Source organism: Aptenodytes forsteri, unplaced genomic scaffold, assembly GCF_000699145.1.
Source record: "Aptenodytes forsteri isolate BGI_AS27 unplaced genomic scaffold, ASM69914v1 Scaffold61, whole genome shotgun sequence".
Lineage (NCBI taxonomy): Eukaryota > Metazoa > Chordata > Aves > Sphenisciformes > Spheniscidae > Aptenodytes > Aptenodytes forsteri.
Window position 1 is genome coordinate 3,027,613 of NW_008794443.1, and position 16,803 is coordinate 3,044,415.

Below are 16,803 nucleotides of genomic sequence, written 5' to 3' on the forward strand. Positions count from 1 at the left end.
TCAACAAGCAAATAAAGACTGCACAGTCCTGTCTTAAAGGGGAAGCACTCTGCAAAGTAGTATATAGGCCCTGATATTCTCAACAGAAGGCCTGGCCCATCTGCAAGAAGGGATCGTGTGGCCATAGTCTGGGGACTCCCGTCTCTTTTAGGTGGCCCTTTAAGCAAGAGTGAGAGATACAGAGTGGAACAGTGCTCACCATGACCTACATCAGCATGACATTCCCAGGCTGTCCCGCGCACTGACCCCGGAATTGATTCTGGTAGGTTCCGAGTGCTGTGTCTGCCTGGCTGAGACATGAGATTTCTAGGAAACTTTTGTCATAAGTGGAAGATGCACAACCAGAATCTCTTAACTTTTGATGGGGTTTCTGCCAGTATGTCGATGGCACGTTGGCAACATTGAGTAGAGAAGGAAGGGACAGGTTTTGCTGTGAGCTGCAAAGCAGACAGTCTCATACTTGTCTGGATTTGCTTAAAATGAGACTGTTCTCCTAATTTCTGGTATACTGCATGTATTATGTCTACTTCTCCTTTTCCACTTTCTTCAAAATGTTAGAGGGAAACCAGGGTCTTGAAGAGGGGAAACTGAAATCTGAGATTGCAGTTTCTTTCTGTGGGTAAGCACCTCAAAAGCTGAGATCGAGACAAAGATGAGGCTTCCATCTTTGTAAGAGGGTCCTACCGGCACTCCTTCCCTCCATTTAGCTGCAACATAATCTGAGCAGAAATCGTGAAATAGGGTCAAGAGAGGAATTCACCTATGGGAAATATTATTTCTTTATCTCTGTTCTATGAAAATGTATGGTATTGTCTGTTTATTACAGGCGTAAGTTTGAAAGGAAACCAAATGTCTTGAAGTGTCTAAGTGGGCTTCTTGGTATAGACTATTATATCATATAAAATAGCAGTATGGTGTTCAGTGAAAAGATGCTGTGAAGTCATTGAGACAGCAGGACATAGGGGGCACTTTGGTTCCAATATAATCAGTGATAACTGGATGTCAGCATCATTGTGAAAGAGATTGGCTATAACTATTGAGACAGGAAAATACCCATATAATTAGTACAGCCGAGGAAGCCACTATAGCAAATGAGACAGGAAGGCCCAATATGCTCAGTGCAGTGAAAGGAATCAGTATAATCGGTGTGACGGAGAATACCTGGTACAATCAATACGTGCTACAGTGTTTTGAAGCTAGTGTGATGGTGTACTATAGGACAAACAGAATAATTCCACAACCAAGAAGTTTAATATGGTCAACAGATACGAGGAACCCAATGTGATCAATTGGAAAAGGGATTGAATGTTATCAGTGGGTGTGGAGACAATGATAATGATATAATCAATGGGACATCAGGTCTTCTGGCTTTCAAACCTCATGCTGTCCATTCTTGACACTGAAAATTGCTTTAAAGAATATTTGTTGGTACGTATATAACACACAGTTTGCAAAAGTGTGTATACATTGCTGTGATGTAGAAACAGTGTCAGGTTGCTCCACCATGATGAATTGCGCTTGTCCATATGGTCAGGTAAGTGGGTGAGTGGTGCATGTTCAAGTGCTAAAATGAGTGAGTTTTATCAGATGTAGGGAATCGGTGGTGCTGCAGGTCTCATGCTGCAGTCCCTTTTCTGCAGCATTATGGAAGGATTTGGTTCTAAGAACATCCTAAGTACCCTGCGGAGAACAATAAGAGCAGCCATTTGGCTCATGGTGAGCCTCGTCCCTTCTAATGCACTTGCAGTCCCCCAGGGCCACGTCTAATTACTGCTCAAACAAAATAGTTGCAACGATGCATCATGCCAAAACCATCCAGAATAAGCCTCACACAGTGGAATTTGTTGTCAGTCTTGCCTTTTTTTTTATTTTTCTTTTTTTGCGCAGTGCTGGCAAGAAAACTTTTTAACCCCCATCCCTATTCAGGGATCTGCAGCATCTGTATCTAGCTGGCATCTGTCAAATCCCCAAGAGATCCTAACGAGAAGGTTACTTCTGAGCTCCATGAGGTTCACTGGATATTTTCTACTTTGGTGAAGAGAGGGTTCCTTCCCAGGAAGTCTCTGCACACAGAGGCTTTCGGTGTGAGCAGATTTTGCTTTCCACTAGAAATCAAAGTCCAGTCCTCCCTTTCAACTAAAGCCAGCCTCTGGACTGAAGTTATCTCTAAGGGCACTGAATACTCTTTAACAGGAAGGGACAAGCTCTCTCCAGCGATAGTGTCTTTGAGAAGGCGTATAACACATACATAAGCTCCCATTTAAAAGGAAACTAACTGTTCTGTTTGCTGCTACAAGAGCTGACCTTAATCTTTGCTTTATCTGAACCCTTCCTTTGACACTATAAGCCCTGGTTGTCATCCCTCCCAGTGTAGTTTTACCTTCAAAAATAATAATCATTTCTCAGGGATTAGGGTGTGGCCACTTACAGCAAAGAAAGATAATGTCAAGCTTACATACAGGTATATGGCTATAAGTACACACATGGATGCCTGCCTGTACACATGTATACACATATATATATGCAGGAATGCATAGCTATATGTTATCTGTACATATATAGGAAGGTAAATAGATATATACAAACTCAGCCTGTGGTAGTTTGAACTGTTTCAAACACAGTGCATACCCTGGTGGGAGGCGTCTCGCTGGTTAAGATACTCTTTGATGAACTGATGAAGTTCTCTAAGCACAGGGAGGTCCAGCACTGCCCTACAGGCAGTCCACAACACTTCAGGATTTCACCAGCAATGGCCCTATATGGGTCAGGAACCTTTTCAGAGGAACTAGTGAAAGCTCATATCCATTTGCCAGCACAGATGGCTACTCATAACCAGAGTCCAAATGCAAGAACTCCCAAATGTAAGGAAGCTTAAAATCTGGGTCCCCATGTCATGACTTAAACCTTACACAGTTATACCTGAGGCTAAAGTCAATTCATAGTCACTGATCCAGACAAATTTGCTGACTACTGTACCATAAGGCATTGACCAGTGTCCTGCAACAGCCTGAAGAATGAGCATGTAACTTCCATTTATGTGAAATCTAAGGGCTAGTGAGAGGGAGGGATTGCTCACATCTGGGTTTCAAGTCCTATCTGTAGTGCTGTGGGGAGCTTCATGTTGCATTACAAATTGAGAGATGTGCAGGTGTATGAATGCAAACCCAGGAAATTTAAGATGTCTCTTCTCTGTTCAGTGTACTTTGCATGGTCCTCACTGGTGTGAATGGCAGTTAGAAGAGTGCAATGTGAAGAAAATACACCCACAAAACAGAAGCTTTAAAACAGCTCTGTAATATGGCCAGAAAGCCATGAGTGTCCAGGAGGTAAGCCTAGATTCAGAACCCAGTGCTCTGAAATCTCTGGTTACTAGCAAAAGCATTTGAAAATAAATATAGACACAAATTAAAATGATACCATTTTTGACAAAGTAGACAGTAGTTGAAATATAATGAGGCACTGTAGAAAAATGCCCCTCCACCAAGCGAGCACTTGCTGGGTGGATTAGCCAGCATTCCTTCTCCTCCATTGAGTGGTGTCACAAGCTAATAAATATTTCAGAATTGGCTGTATTCAATCCAGCCCTTGTCCCGGTTGACGTCTGTTCTCTCAGTTTTCAGAAGGAGACAGGTGCAGAAGGATGAAAAGGGATTTAATTACTAAACATCCCCTACTCCCAGAATCCAAACACATGCTGTACTGTACATATACACCACACCTACTGTACTCACAAGCACATAAAATACTCATGCACACAGAGTCACACCTACTACACTCTGCAACACACACTTACTGAATCCACATTGCACACAGATTGTGTTTTGGAAGTAGAGGATTCACATTGCATTACACCAATGTGTTTTGGCCATTGGACGTGGACGATACATGTGCGTGCTGAAGTTATAGCACATATTCCTCCTCTAGAGCCACACATCCAGTTGCAGAAATGCAAGACAGATAGAAATGGCTTGTTTGTCCCCTCCTTGTGGCCAATCGTTAAAAAAATAAGAATTGGCTACAGCTGCCCGCCAGGAAAGATAAACTTTCCCCCCCCCCCTTCTTGTGCTGAATGTTCTGCATTCAGTCCCTGCGTCTTCTCAGTTTGGGTAGCAATACAGAGAGTCACGCTGTACATCACTATACCCACACTGTAGTCACCATATAGTCCTCTGCATTCACCCTGCGTCTTCTCAGTTTGGGTAGCAATACAGAGAGTCACACTGTACATCACTATACCCACACTGTAGTCACCATATAGTCCCTCACCTGCAGAGAGTACATTGCATGTTTACATACATGTGACTTATTTACTGTATTAATGGTTTCTTTTTAACACACTTTGGTCTGGCATTCAGTCCCTGCGTCTTCTCAGTTTGGGTAGCAATACAGAGAGTCACGCTGTACATCACTATACCCACACTGTAGTCACCATATAGTCCCTCACCTGCAGAGAGTACATTGCATGTTTACATACATGTGACTTATTTACTGTATTAATGGTTTCTTTTTAACACACTTTGGTCTGATACAAGAAGTGTACAAAGGCCCTAACCATAACCTTTAAAACTTCTGTTCTTATAAGGCTAGATTTTCAGATACTGTGTACCCACAACTGAGGGCATTTTCAAGAGCTCCTCTTTAGACACCACACAATAAGCTAGGGAAATGGTGCTGCTCATTCAGTTGGTATCTGGATCACTACTGTAGGGATGTTATCTTCTCTTCCAAAGACTTTCCTGCTGTTTGACAGGGAAGATCTAGTAGCACTTTTCACAATAACAATAGTCTTAGTCTGGGAGTTGCAGGCAAATTTCAGTGTGAGAAGCTGCATTCAACCTCTTTAAACTTTCCTGGCACTTTCAGCTACAAACAGGATACTCCTTCGTTTCCTATTCCAGGCTGTGCTGGCCTAACTGTTCCTGTGGGTTGTTCAGCAGCAGTTGTGCTCCACCACGGAGACAGCTGCGTGGCAGAAAGGGCAGTGGTAGGCAGTGTGGCCAAGTTGGTGGAGCCTCAGTGGGGGCTTAGGAGATAACACGTCTTCCTCGGTTCTGGCCCTTGCCCATTGGAAGAAGTCAGGTCATTTTATGCCAGTTGCCTCAGTTTCATCATCTGTAAAATGAGGCTAGTAATATGAACTTCTTTTGGAAAGTGATTTGAGATTTACTGAGCTAGCAAGTACTTGTCTGGGTAGTCTATTTGAGTGCTTTGAGATCTTTGAGGGACTCCTGAGTGTATTGGTGTGATATATTGCTGTTACTTTAGACAGCGAAGAAAAAGAAAGAAATAGAGTTGAAGAAAAAGGAAAGTTGGGTGCTCCTCCAGTCCTGCTCCCACTGGAATTGTACTGTTGACTCCAGTCTAAGCAGGATCAGGACCTGGAAGCTCGAGTGATAGATGGTGACAAACACCAAGAAAATCAAAAGTGATGGATGATGAAAGCAAATGGTTCTGTGTCTGGGCTAGAAGGGGTTTCCAGATAATGTATCACTTAGGTCAAATACAGAACACCATTGGCTTTAGAGCTAGGTAATTAGTGTATCAGAAAATTGGGGGAAATTATGTATGTTTTTAAGATGGGCTATTAAAGCAAGCCATGAATTATTGAGCAGGGAAACTGCTTTCTTTGTTTTATTTAAGTTAACCTTGGAGAGCAGAGAAAGAACATCAGGATGATTTTTTCTGGGACATATGTTCTATATGAGAGCACATGTGGTTGCAATGATGTAAGGTCCCCCACTGCATCTCATACACTGCAAACACATGCTTATGTGCACATATGTGCATTCATGCATACACACAGAGCAGAGTCTGTAAATATTCTTGCTACATGTGCACAGTACATATATGCATGCTTGTTATCTTTTATATACAAAGCTCCGTACACACTCAGAATAAAAGCAGTCAGACCTGGTATGTATCACACAAATAGTTGGAATAGTATACTTAAATGTTGCACATAGAATAACATGTGATAAATATAGCCTGTTCCCACCGTGCTTACACTACTTGAAATACTTCTGCAGACTCATTTATAGATACACAAATATTTTATTAAAGTAATCTTAGGTTTCATATGCATCCCCAAATTGTAATCAAAAATTCATACTATTTTTACATAAATGTTTGTGCAAATTACACATACTGAGCAAAAGTCCTGTGCAAGTTCCTGTATGACCCTATGTTGAGATCTGCAGTGGCTTGCGAATTCGCAGCTTAAAAACTTAGCCTGTGTATCTACACATACTTGCGTGCACTGTGTGTGTTTGCATATATTCTATTGATGGACTATGTCCACTCAATACAGAATTCTGTCTTTCCTATAGCAATCTGTAGAATGATTCAAAAGCTGAATTGGGCCTCATTCTCCATTCGACTGGAGGGTTTTAGGAAAATTTCCGTGGAACTCCATTTCCATTAAAGTCTACAGTGTTTTTCTGGAGGAGATGGACTGCTCAGTTAAAAACAGGAGTGCTAATTAAGTTGATTCCACTGTAACTCTCATGGTTGGTTGACTCTACTGTCTGCGTGACCATAAGAGTGTTAATTTGATTTCATGTATAAAGTGTGTTTGTTTCCCCAAACTGCTCTGTTGGTCTCTGATTCTTCACATACTTATAGATAGGCTTAAGTTCTGGCGCAGGAAGACCCTTTTTAGCCTCAGTATGACTTGATGGGTTTGCACAGCATTGCTTATCGCTAAGTGCCACCTCAAATTCTGCAGAATCAGAACTTAAAACTGTTCTTTTCTCTACAAGACTGCCCAGAAAAAGCACCCAAAGGAGCAGGTAATTTAAACAAGCAAATTGTCACCATTTCATAAGTGAAATAAAATTTTCTTGTAATCTGGGAAACGTAAGTGGGACTGCAGGAGTCCAAATGGGAAGCACTCTTTTTTGGCACTGGGGCTTTCATTGGCATATGGCTGCTTGGGGGAGTTGGTATGGAACTAGACACCATGCAGCCCCTCGTCTTGTCTTTGGGCCTTGTGGTTGCTAGTGTAAAGCTCTGTAACAGCCCAAATCAAAGGTTTATATCTCTGCATCCTGGAGCACTGAGGAAATTGGGTCTGATTCCAGTTTTGCTCTTTGTACCCATCCATCCTAATTATGACCCATATTCTACTCTGCAGCTGAGAATCTGGGTAAAATCTGTAACTGCTTTGTGCGTGGAACAAACCACAGTGGGGATCATTCCTTTGATTTCAGGGACCAGGACAGGCCTGTGGACTGCCCAAAGTATTTGTGTTTAAATCAGGACTCTTTAGCAAATATTTGTGCCTTTTTTTTTTTTAAAAAACATTTACCACCCATTCCAAAACAACAGATTGTATGATACATTAAGCTACAGTTTTCCAGTAGGGATAACATAGAAAGAACAAACACCCTGCCTTTAATTTATTTGTAAAATCACAAATTTAAAATATTGCAGTTTCTTTCTTAAATGGGAATCTTCTGTGGCACAAAATTTTTCTGTCTGTGGAATGATCTGTTTGGTTTCCTTTTTACCTCAGAAGGGACTGGATGTCTCTCCTGTTTCTGTGTGCAATAGATTGACCTTTATCAGGATGGAATTTGGAAATGTTAAATTATGAAAACTTTGAGACTTTTGCAGAAATGTTCTTATGTAAAGGATGAGGCCCAGGAAGTAAGAATTAAATTGCAAGAAATAATGGGCTTAAATTGCAGCAAGAAAGATTTAGGTTAGCCATTAGGAAAAACTTTCTTACGATAAGGATAGTTAAACATTGGAATAGATTGTCTAGGTAGGTTGTACAATCTCCATCAAAGGAAGATTTTAAGAACAGGCTAGGCAAACAAGAGTGATGTAGCTCCCGCATAGAAGAAAGTGGCCAGACTAAGTGACCTCTAGAGCTCCCTTCTAATCCTATATTCCTATGATATTAAGAGTCTAAGATTTAGCGTTGCTTGGGTTATAGCTAATACAGCAACGTGTGCAGTGGGATGGATGGATGGTTGGATGTTGAGGACAGATATATCCTTTCTCACATTAACACTAGTCATGGTTATGGTCCATCTAAATTCCAGTGCATTGCTTAGAAAAATGTGCCCTTTAATTTCCTAATAAAACAGCTGGGTAAATTCTTCTACTTACAGCTAAAGAAAAAAAAAGTACACTTGAGAAATAATGGTTAAATTGCAGCAAGAAAGATTTAGGTTAGCCATTAGGAAAAACTTTCTTACGATAAGGATAGTTAAACATTGGAATAGATTGTCTAGGTAGGTTGTACAATCTCCATCAAAGGAAGATTTTAAGAACAGGCTAGGCAAACAAGAGTGATGTAGCTCCCGCATAGAAGAAAGTGGCCAGACTAAGTGACCTCTAGAGCTCCCTTCTAATCCTATATTCCTATGATATTAAGAGTCTAAGATTTAGCGTTGCTTGGGTTATAGCTAATACAGCAACGTGTGCAGTGGGATGGATGGATGGTTGGATGTTGAGGACAGATATATCCTTTCTCACATTAACACTAGTCATGGTTATGGTCCATCTAAATTCCAGTGCATTGCTTAGAAAAATGTGCCCTTTAATTTCCTAATAAAACAGCTGGGTAAATTCTTCTACTTACAGCTAAAGAAAAAAAAAGTACACTTGAAATGAATTTTTAATACAGATTTGAGTGGGATTGCAGCAGGCGCTTCTGATCTGATAATTGCACTGGATCAGCCAGAGTCGTCATCTTTTTTTCCCATCAGAAATTTTGTGTGAGAATTTAGTGCTGATGAAAGTTCCCAGGCTTAGGGCTTGCGAGGTCTCCAGTTAGCTGAAGAATGGGGACCCTGGGCAGCAGCGAGGACAGGATGGGCAAGGTCATGGGCAGCCATCAGCTGCTGATTCTCATCCCTTTGCATCCAGTCAATAGAAGCAAGGTCAAGAGAAATCCTCACTGTTTATTTAGTCAATGGCCTCTACTGAAATTGCCAAAAAGAGCATACAGTAGCACCTACAGCATGGAGCATAGCCAGCTAATAGCAACTAATGTCCGACCCCTCTCCGCTAAATAGTGACTCAGATGGCTGAATCCAAAGGACCAAACAAGAAAAAGACTTATGTATGTTGTTTTGAACACAGACACTTTTTTCCCTTTGTACCTCACTTTCAAAAGTGTAAGTATTGTAGGAGCTGCTGTTTGGGGAGTCACTGACTTTAGAGTGCAAGTGAGTCTTTGAAAGGTTCTTCCCTCTAGGTGGAGTCTTTATGGGGACTGTTCACAGAGGCTATCTTTAGCATATTGAGGTTAATCTCTCTGTTCCCTGTGCAAACACAGAGAGAGGCATGCTTGCCTAGATGGCAGTTCAGAGTAGAAGCCAACCTAGCCACTGTGATTCACCCTCTGGAGCAGCCTGTTTTCTTCCTTGGCTTTGAGAGGTTAAGGCTAAAGTTCACTGGACAAAAGCTAGCCCTTTTGAATACCCCTTGAAAGGGTATTGGAATAATACTTGAAATGTATTCCTCTTTCTTTCTTTAAGACTATCCGAGATTCATTACACCATCTTACTGTCTTTCCTAATTGACACTAGAACATGTTGGCTGGTATTGCTGTCAGTACATCCTACTAGGGAGACAGAGCTTGGATCAGCCAAAGAGTGCTTTTGTTGGCTTGGCATGGCTTAAATTAGTTTCTTGAGGGAAATCAGCTATCTTGGTAAAAGCACTTTGGTTCCTGTATCACTGCAGCTACACTACAGCTTTTCACAGTGTAGAAATACAGTTAAAAAATCATGGCCCTAATTGACATTACCATAAATAATTTCTAGCAGAGACCTGGCTCCGAGTGAATGGGGAAGTATAGCAAGAAAAGCCTCTGTGTCCCGTTACCAGCTGCCCTAAGACAAGTCTTGCCTTGAGATGCTCCCAGCTTTGCTCCTGCGGCCTCACAAGACAGACCTTGTGAGACTGGTACAATCCCCAACAGTTGGGAATGCAGTGGTAAACACAGAAGGGAAATTTAGGCTGAAAACCCTGGCAAACCTGTGTTGACTTCCCCATGATTTCCTGAGCACTTGTTTTTTTCCCCTCAGCCTGCCAACACTTCCAATAAGACAGTTGTGCTACGAGATGAAAGGGCAAAGATTCTCTGTGCCTCGCTCCCTGTTTTTTTTCCTTCTTTTTTTCTTTCTTTCTTTTTTTTTTTGTGCCATTCTGGAGAGCCATTGGCTGCTGCCTGAGATATCCTGAGAGATGCGGCAATTAATTTTCTTTTAATCAAGGTCGGATGAAGTAAATTGGTGCGGCTCTGCAGCCCCTCATTTTCTGTTTTTGCAGTGATGCAAAACAAATATGATCAAATTATGCTCCTTCTCACCTTATTGAATTAGGAAGCGTGACTGATCCGGGAGAGCTGAGATGTTATATACTGTACCAATCCTCACCATCCCCCCTCCCTGACAAAGCCATCGGGAATCTTTTTGCAGGTTTTTTATTTCAAGTTCGGAGGGAAGTGTGGGAGTGGGTGTGGGTGGTGGGGAGAGAGTCCTATTTATTTTTCTTAGTCAGTGGGGTGAAGCTGTATATTTCACCTTACAGTGGTGTATGAGTAATCACAATAATCAGGTCCATCTGGGCTCAGGAATAAAATCTGACAAGAGGACAAAGAAGTTAAAGAGCAGGCCTGCAAAGAGAAGGGCCTTTCGTCTGTTCCAACAACAGTTCTTACCTGCATGTTTGTCTGCCTGCTGCGTGCATAACTGTATGACTGGTGGACTTTGAGGCACTCATCTGGGAGTGGAGGGTCATGGGGAGCATCTTTCCAGCTCTGCCACTTGCTTCTTCTGCAGCCTTGGGCATACCGCCTTGTCCCTCCATGCCCCAGCTACCCTGCCTGTGCAATATGGGTAATGAAGTTTGCCATGAGATTGGCAAATGAAAAGCATTACATGAGAGCTAAGCATTATTTGCACTTTGTTAGCTCTTAAGGACTATTTTGTGTTAATTTCATTGCAGCATGCCAGAGGAAAGAGGAAGAAAAAGAGAGATATATGCTCAACACACAGAGCTGTCTCACAGAGATTTTGCTTATAGTTAGTTTGTTCATGTAATCTACAATGAATGTTATTCTGACTGACAGCATCTGTTTGCTCTTTGTATATGGAGAAACATTACAAATGCTGTGATCAATACCACTATGGACATACAAATTGCACAATATATATAGTCCTGTAACCCACGGCTGGGAGGTCTCAGCATCCAGCAGATTCAGGCTGCTGTGCTGCTATTTATTTCAGAGGGTGTCTCTGTGTGGGTCAGGGCTGTAGGAGTCGGCTCCTATGGTCAAAACTTGTAATACCCTTAAGGGAATAGAACATGGAGATGCAGCAGGAAAAATGCATAATGAGTGGGCTAATGTGTACACTATTCTTCTCTGAAAGAAACTCAAGGTGGTTGTGAGCTTGACCTAAAGGAAACCTTTCCAGCGTGATAATCATAGAAATGGACAGAGAAGTCTCCTGGGAGGGAGGAAAGTATGTAGTCCATCCTCTACCCTAAGGCAGAATCAAGTGATGACTGAAATACGAACTTTCCTTGAACGTGTTAAAGGAGCTGGCCCAAGAGAGGATGGGTCAGCAACAACAGGAATTTAGGACTAGATCCCACTGAACTGTGAACTAGTACTCTGCACACAGCATGGTGATCTCTGTGCAGCTAATCTCAATTGGTTAGATGATCTCATTGATCCCTTTTGGCTTCAGAATCTACACTTCTATTAGAAACAGAGTACCCAGTAGATGTGGTGGCTGGGATTCAGAAAAAAGCAGGGCAGACTGAGAAAGGCAGTCAGTCCTAACTCTGACTGGGATGCAAGAGAGAAAATTCGTACTTTGGTGAGAACCTAATGACACTAAGGACCTCTGCTAGTCAGAGCTTATCGAAGCAATACCTCTTTGTGACTTCACAACATGCTGAAATGTTGCTCTGGAAGTGAGAGGGGAAAAGCATACCTTCCTGTGTCACCAGAGCCAGTACCTACTGCATGACAACCCTGCAGAGCAACTTCAGCTGAGCATCCATTTCCACAATGGGAAAATGTGGGAGAGCTGAGCACTGCACAGGTTGGCAAAGGTGTAGGCACCTAGAGAGAAAATTTGGCAGCATGCAAAATACTTTCCTGGACATGCTGTGTGATAACAATAAATAGAGGTTATTTAGGTTTGTGTTTGGTTTTTTTTTCCTTTCTTTTTTGAGAGAGAGAGAATTGGAGAGAATGTACTTAGACTGTAGGTTTTAATTTATAGACTTTAGGTGACCTTTTCACCCTGTCCCTTTTCCCCATCAGGGCAATCTTTTTCAGATTGTACTGCTCATTCTGCTTAATCACAGCACAAAACCAACCCCCGACCAGGTTGATAAAAAGAAAGGGAAATTTACAACATCTTTTTCTATTTATTAGGTTTTCTGTTTAAGCACAAAACATTATCTGTTTGTCCATCTGAAATGTTTTGTACTGCTGCCCATCAGTGTTGAATCTTAAATAGACTGGCAATCACAAACATTGTGCGGGATCTCATGAAGACTTATTTCCCTGCCACAGGTATGGAGAACTCCACTTGATGTGGGGTTCTGTTGCATTGGGTGAGAACAGATCTGGGAAGATGAGTGTGATGAATGTCATCTTAGTTACAGGAGAACTGCTCAACCTCACCTCCTTAACAGGGAGAAAGGAAAAAAAGAAAAGAGGTAGGAAACAAGAATTCCTATAAGAAAAAAAACCAACCCAAAACTAAGAAAGTCCTTATCCTGGCAGGCTTAAGGAGAGGGCAAAGATACACAGGAGAGAGAAAACAAGACACAAAAATAATACTAGGGAACATTTTCTTTTCCACATTCTTAATTTTTAACCACCCTTCTCTCCTTGTTCATTAATCCTGCAATCTTTTCCTTTCTTTGAGACACTTCTCAGAGGTGTATGGCTCATGACTGCAGTCAGTGTTAATCGAAATTCCTCCCAGCAAGAGGAGGGGAAGACTTGAAGCTCTCTTTGGTCTCTATAAAAATTCTGTTCCTTCAAAGGCGGTGGGTACAAAAGGGCTTTTGAAGCAAACTCTGTGTACCAAATTATAGACTAGACTAGGACCCTGACTGTAATTAATGACAATGCTGAGGGAAGGAGATACTTCTTGTTATATGGTCCAAGTTTAGGATACGTCCAGTAGGGCATAAACAGAAACAAGCCCTGAAGAGGGGTCTCCCATGCTAGTAGAGATTGGAGGGGCTCATTGAGAGGACAAACAGGATTAACTCTCTCCTCCTGTCTCTAGCCCTCCTGGGTTGCTATATGCCTTAAGACCCAGTATATCTCCTTTATGTCTTTTCTACATTTATCACTTCACAATATCAGTTGCTAACATCCATCAGTGACCCATATGTCTACTGACCTACTGATTTAAGCCACTGCAATTTCCTCCTGCAGTGTTCAGTGTAGCTCTCTACTCCCATTACCTCCATGTCCTCTGTCTTTCATAGTCTCAAATCTTTTTCTTTCTCTCTTACGTTTTTCCCCTGTTCCCTAATTTTTTCATCTCCTCCCTGTAGCAGATAGATCCAATTCCTTTGGGGGGGGGACACGGACACAACCCACAATGCATGAACCCACCAGCTCAGCAGATTTTACTTGGTACTGTTTTGGCATCCAATCCTACCCATATTTCTGTGAATCATTGTGCCATTCGTGATCAGAGCTCCAAATGAAACTCACCAGGAATTTTTATTACTCCAAGAACAGTGAAGTAATAGTCCGAACTACCAATCACTGGAGCTGGCAGGACGGGGCTCCCAGGGGAGCGCAGGGCAGCACAGCTTTAATTGTCCTCTTTTTTTTTCCCCTTTCCCTGACAGTAGGAAAGGAACTCTAGCCCCCTTACAACTCTCCCATCCTATATTTTCTTCCAAAAACTCAGATCCTATAATTTCCATTTCCTGTGAAAAGCATTCTTAAGTTTTGGAATAATGCTGCCTTTGTGGCTGAAAATAGTTGCTGAATTGCTTGCTGAGAGTCTGATTGTTACAAATCATTAATAACATCCTCCACTTGGATTAGCTAGTAAGAACACCTTGTTGTTATCTGTAGATCTCAAAGCTTTGTGTGAAGCAGGTCAGGATCATTATTTTCATTTCACAATTATTACTATTTTCACAGAGGCACTAAGAGGTGGGATGTCATGCCTAGGGGCAGAGCCAAGCATAGAGCCCAGGTTTCTAGAGCTTCATTTCTTGAGACTACACCCCTCATCACAAAAGATGGCAAAGGGTATTCCCAACCCTTCTAGACCCAGATTTTACCAGGAGCTGAAGGCTGACATAGCAGAGGGCATCAGTGAGGGCTTGGTACAAGGAACAACAGAGAAATGCTGGTTTAGGCAAGCCCACACTGGTACAGATGCCACAAGGAGCTCTAGTTGCGTGGAAAGCTTGTAGCTGCTGCAGGCTGAGGCTCAGCCTCTTCCAGATGAGAAATGCAATAAGGAGGGATGTAATGCCGGGAAGCAAAGATCTACTCTGTGCCAGCCATAAGTCTTGGTGAAGAGCACACAGCTCACCTAGAGTCAAAGCAGTGGCTTTCAGAGTTGTGATGGAGGTCTGCTACTCTGCAGGGGGAAGGTGAAATAACTGTCAGTAGGAGAGATTCCGAAACAGAAAAAGAAAGAGTTAATGAAGTGTCTTACCGCTTGAGGCAGACCCTTTCTGGTGAACACGACAGGGTAACTTGACCCACCTTGTTTTGTTCCCATCGTTTATGTGACTGGGATAGGTAGGTTGCAGAGGAGAGGAGAGCTGGGAAGGACCAGGTTCCCTCTCCACATTTTTAGCAGTGAGATTCCAGCTCAGTTTGGTGGTGATGGCAGGGGAACCTCCACCTGGTTGAGTGCTGTGTCAGGAGCTACTTTCAGGAAAAAGAAGATGGTGTGGAGAGTGGGGATAGGATGTTCTTGGAAGCAGCTGAGGGAGAGGCACAGGAAAAGGTGCTGCTTTTTGGGTGACTTTCATCATGGCAGAGAGGCCCCCACAGTTCTCACAGCCCTCTGGCTGGCAAGTTCCACAACCAGCATCTCTGGGTTAGGAGATGGAGAGAGTGGTCTGATGTTACTGCCGTGCTGTGGGTCCAGCTTCCCCTCCCGAGAGGAATGCCCTTCACTCTGCACACAGGATTTTCTCTCGTCCCACTGAGAGTGGGCTCTGTGCCACTTTATACTTTGGAGGATCATTAGCAGAAATCATTAGCTATAATACAACCTCCCCCATAAATCTCCCCTGCACCTGGATCATTTGTCCATGCCTAATTTCCATCTCCCTAATTTTATGATTTGTCCCTCATTTGATGAGAGTTCCTTCCATTAATTGTGTAGTAAGTGCTTCCAGATAAAGGGCTGAGGAGTTGACCCCGTCTTGGAAAGACACGGTTTGGGCTTTTTTCCTGAAGGAGAGAGCCCCTCTGAAATATTCTTGCTTCCCTTTCAGAGGGCATCACTCCAAATCTTAAAGGCACCACAGCAGCTTCCCATAGGGAAAATGCCTCTTTCAGATAAATCCTGTTCGCTGGAGGCGCTGCAAGGCAGATGAAAGCAGCAAAGCTCAAGTCCAAGGTGTCCTCTGCCAGTTAGAAAAGTCTTATAGGCATTATCTGTACAATTCAATTCAGAGCAAGGAATAAACCTCTGCTTTTTCCCCCCCGGACCCCTCCTAATTATCATACTTTGCTGCCTAAAAGCAATTCTGTATCCTCCCACAAAAATCTCCTCTGCTGAACTATTTCATGTTATATTAGGCTGCAACAGAAATCCTTAGCCTGTGTGATAATGGGCAGGGAGGGAATTGGTCGAGTCAGTGGAAGAAGGGACTTCGCATCAGGCCTGCAGAGCTCTTTTTCCAGCTTTTCTGCAGACCTTCTGGGTGGTCCAGGATAAGGCAGCTCTTTCTCAGTGCCTCCGTTGCCATCTAAATAAGATGGCGATACTAGCAGTAGGGTGCCATGAGAGTTTAATTAATTAATTTGCAAACGCTGTGAGATCCTCTGATGAAATTCACTGCATCAGCACAAAGTCGTATTTAATCTATATTACATACGGAGATCCCAATAGCAGGAGCATCCCAAATGCATAGGAAAACTGAACCAAAAAGAGGTGCAGCCAAACTTTCTAAGCACCTCACTGAATAGTTTATGTCTCTGGCAAACAGGAAAATTTTTCCAAATCAAAGCATTTGTCCTTGAACTTCTCACTATGCACGAGTGTGAGGCAGCTGAAACAGCTCACACTGGGACAAACACAACCCACTGGAGCACTCTCAGAGCTGAATTTGACACAGTGGATCTGCTCTACTATGCTGACTGTGTTTTCCTTCTCCCAGCCTAATCTCCCCCATCTTTTCTCATACCTGTCCTATATTTGACACGGATGTTAGAAAATCCACCGAGATAAAGGTTGATCCAAAACTCAATCAGAGAGTGCAAAAGCTTCCCTGGAACCACCAAGGCTGTAAATGGTGCAGGAAGTGAAGCTGTCGGATTCTCAGCACCTCTCTCACTGACTGTTTCCTTTAACTGTTGATTTAGTCTTGAGGGTCTGTCTGTGACATTCTTGCCCTGGTGCTCTTTTCTCCTGAGTTTCTGTCCACTGCAGGGGTAGTACAAATTCAGAAGAAGGGCGTAGGAGAGGAGGGAGGCGCAGTGCTAGAAGCAGCTTGCACATTTTACAGGTAACATTATCTTTTATTGGCATCCTAAAAAGAATGTCAGGCACTAGACTGTTGGTTTTTTGTTTTTTTTTTTTTTTTTTTTTTTTTTTTTTT

At 42.6% G+C, this 16,803-nt stretch overlaps 1 protein-coding gene across 4 annotated transcripts in view; it reads left to right on the top strand.

Annotated features, from left to right (window-relative positions):
• Window positions 1-220: 220 nt before the first annotated feature.
• CASZ1 (castor zinc finger 1) overlaps window positions 221-16,803 on the top strand; it is a 247,674-nt gene continuing 231,091 nt past the window's right edge. For all 4 annotated transcript variants that reach the window (XM_009289629.1, XM_009289632.1, XM_009289631.1 and 1 more), the window contains exon 1: window positions 221-262. The gene's annotated coding sequence lies outside the window, so the exon portion shown is untranslated. The remainder of the gene's footprint in view (window positions 263-16,803) is intronic.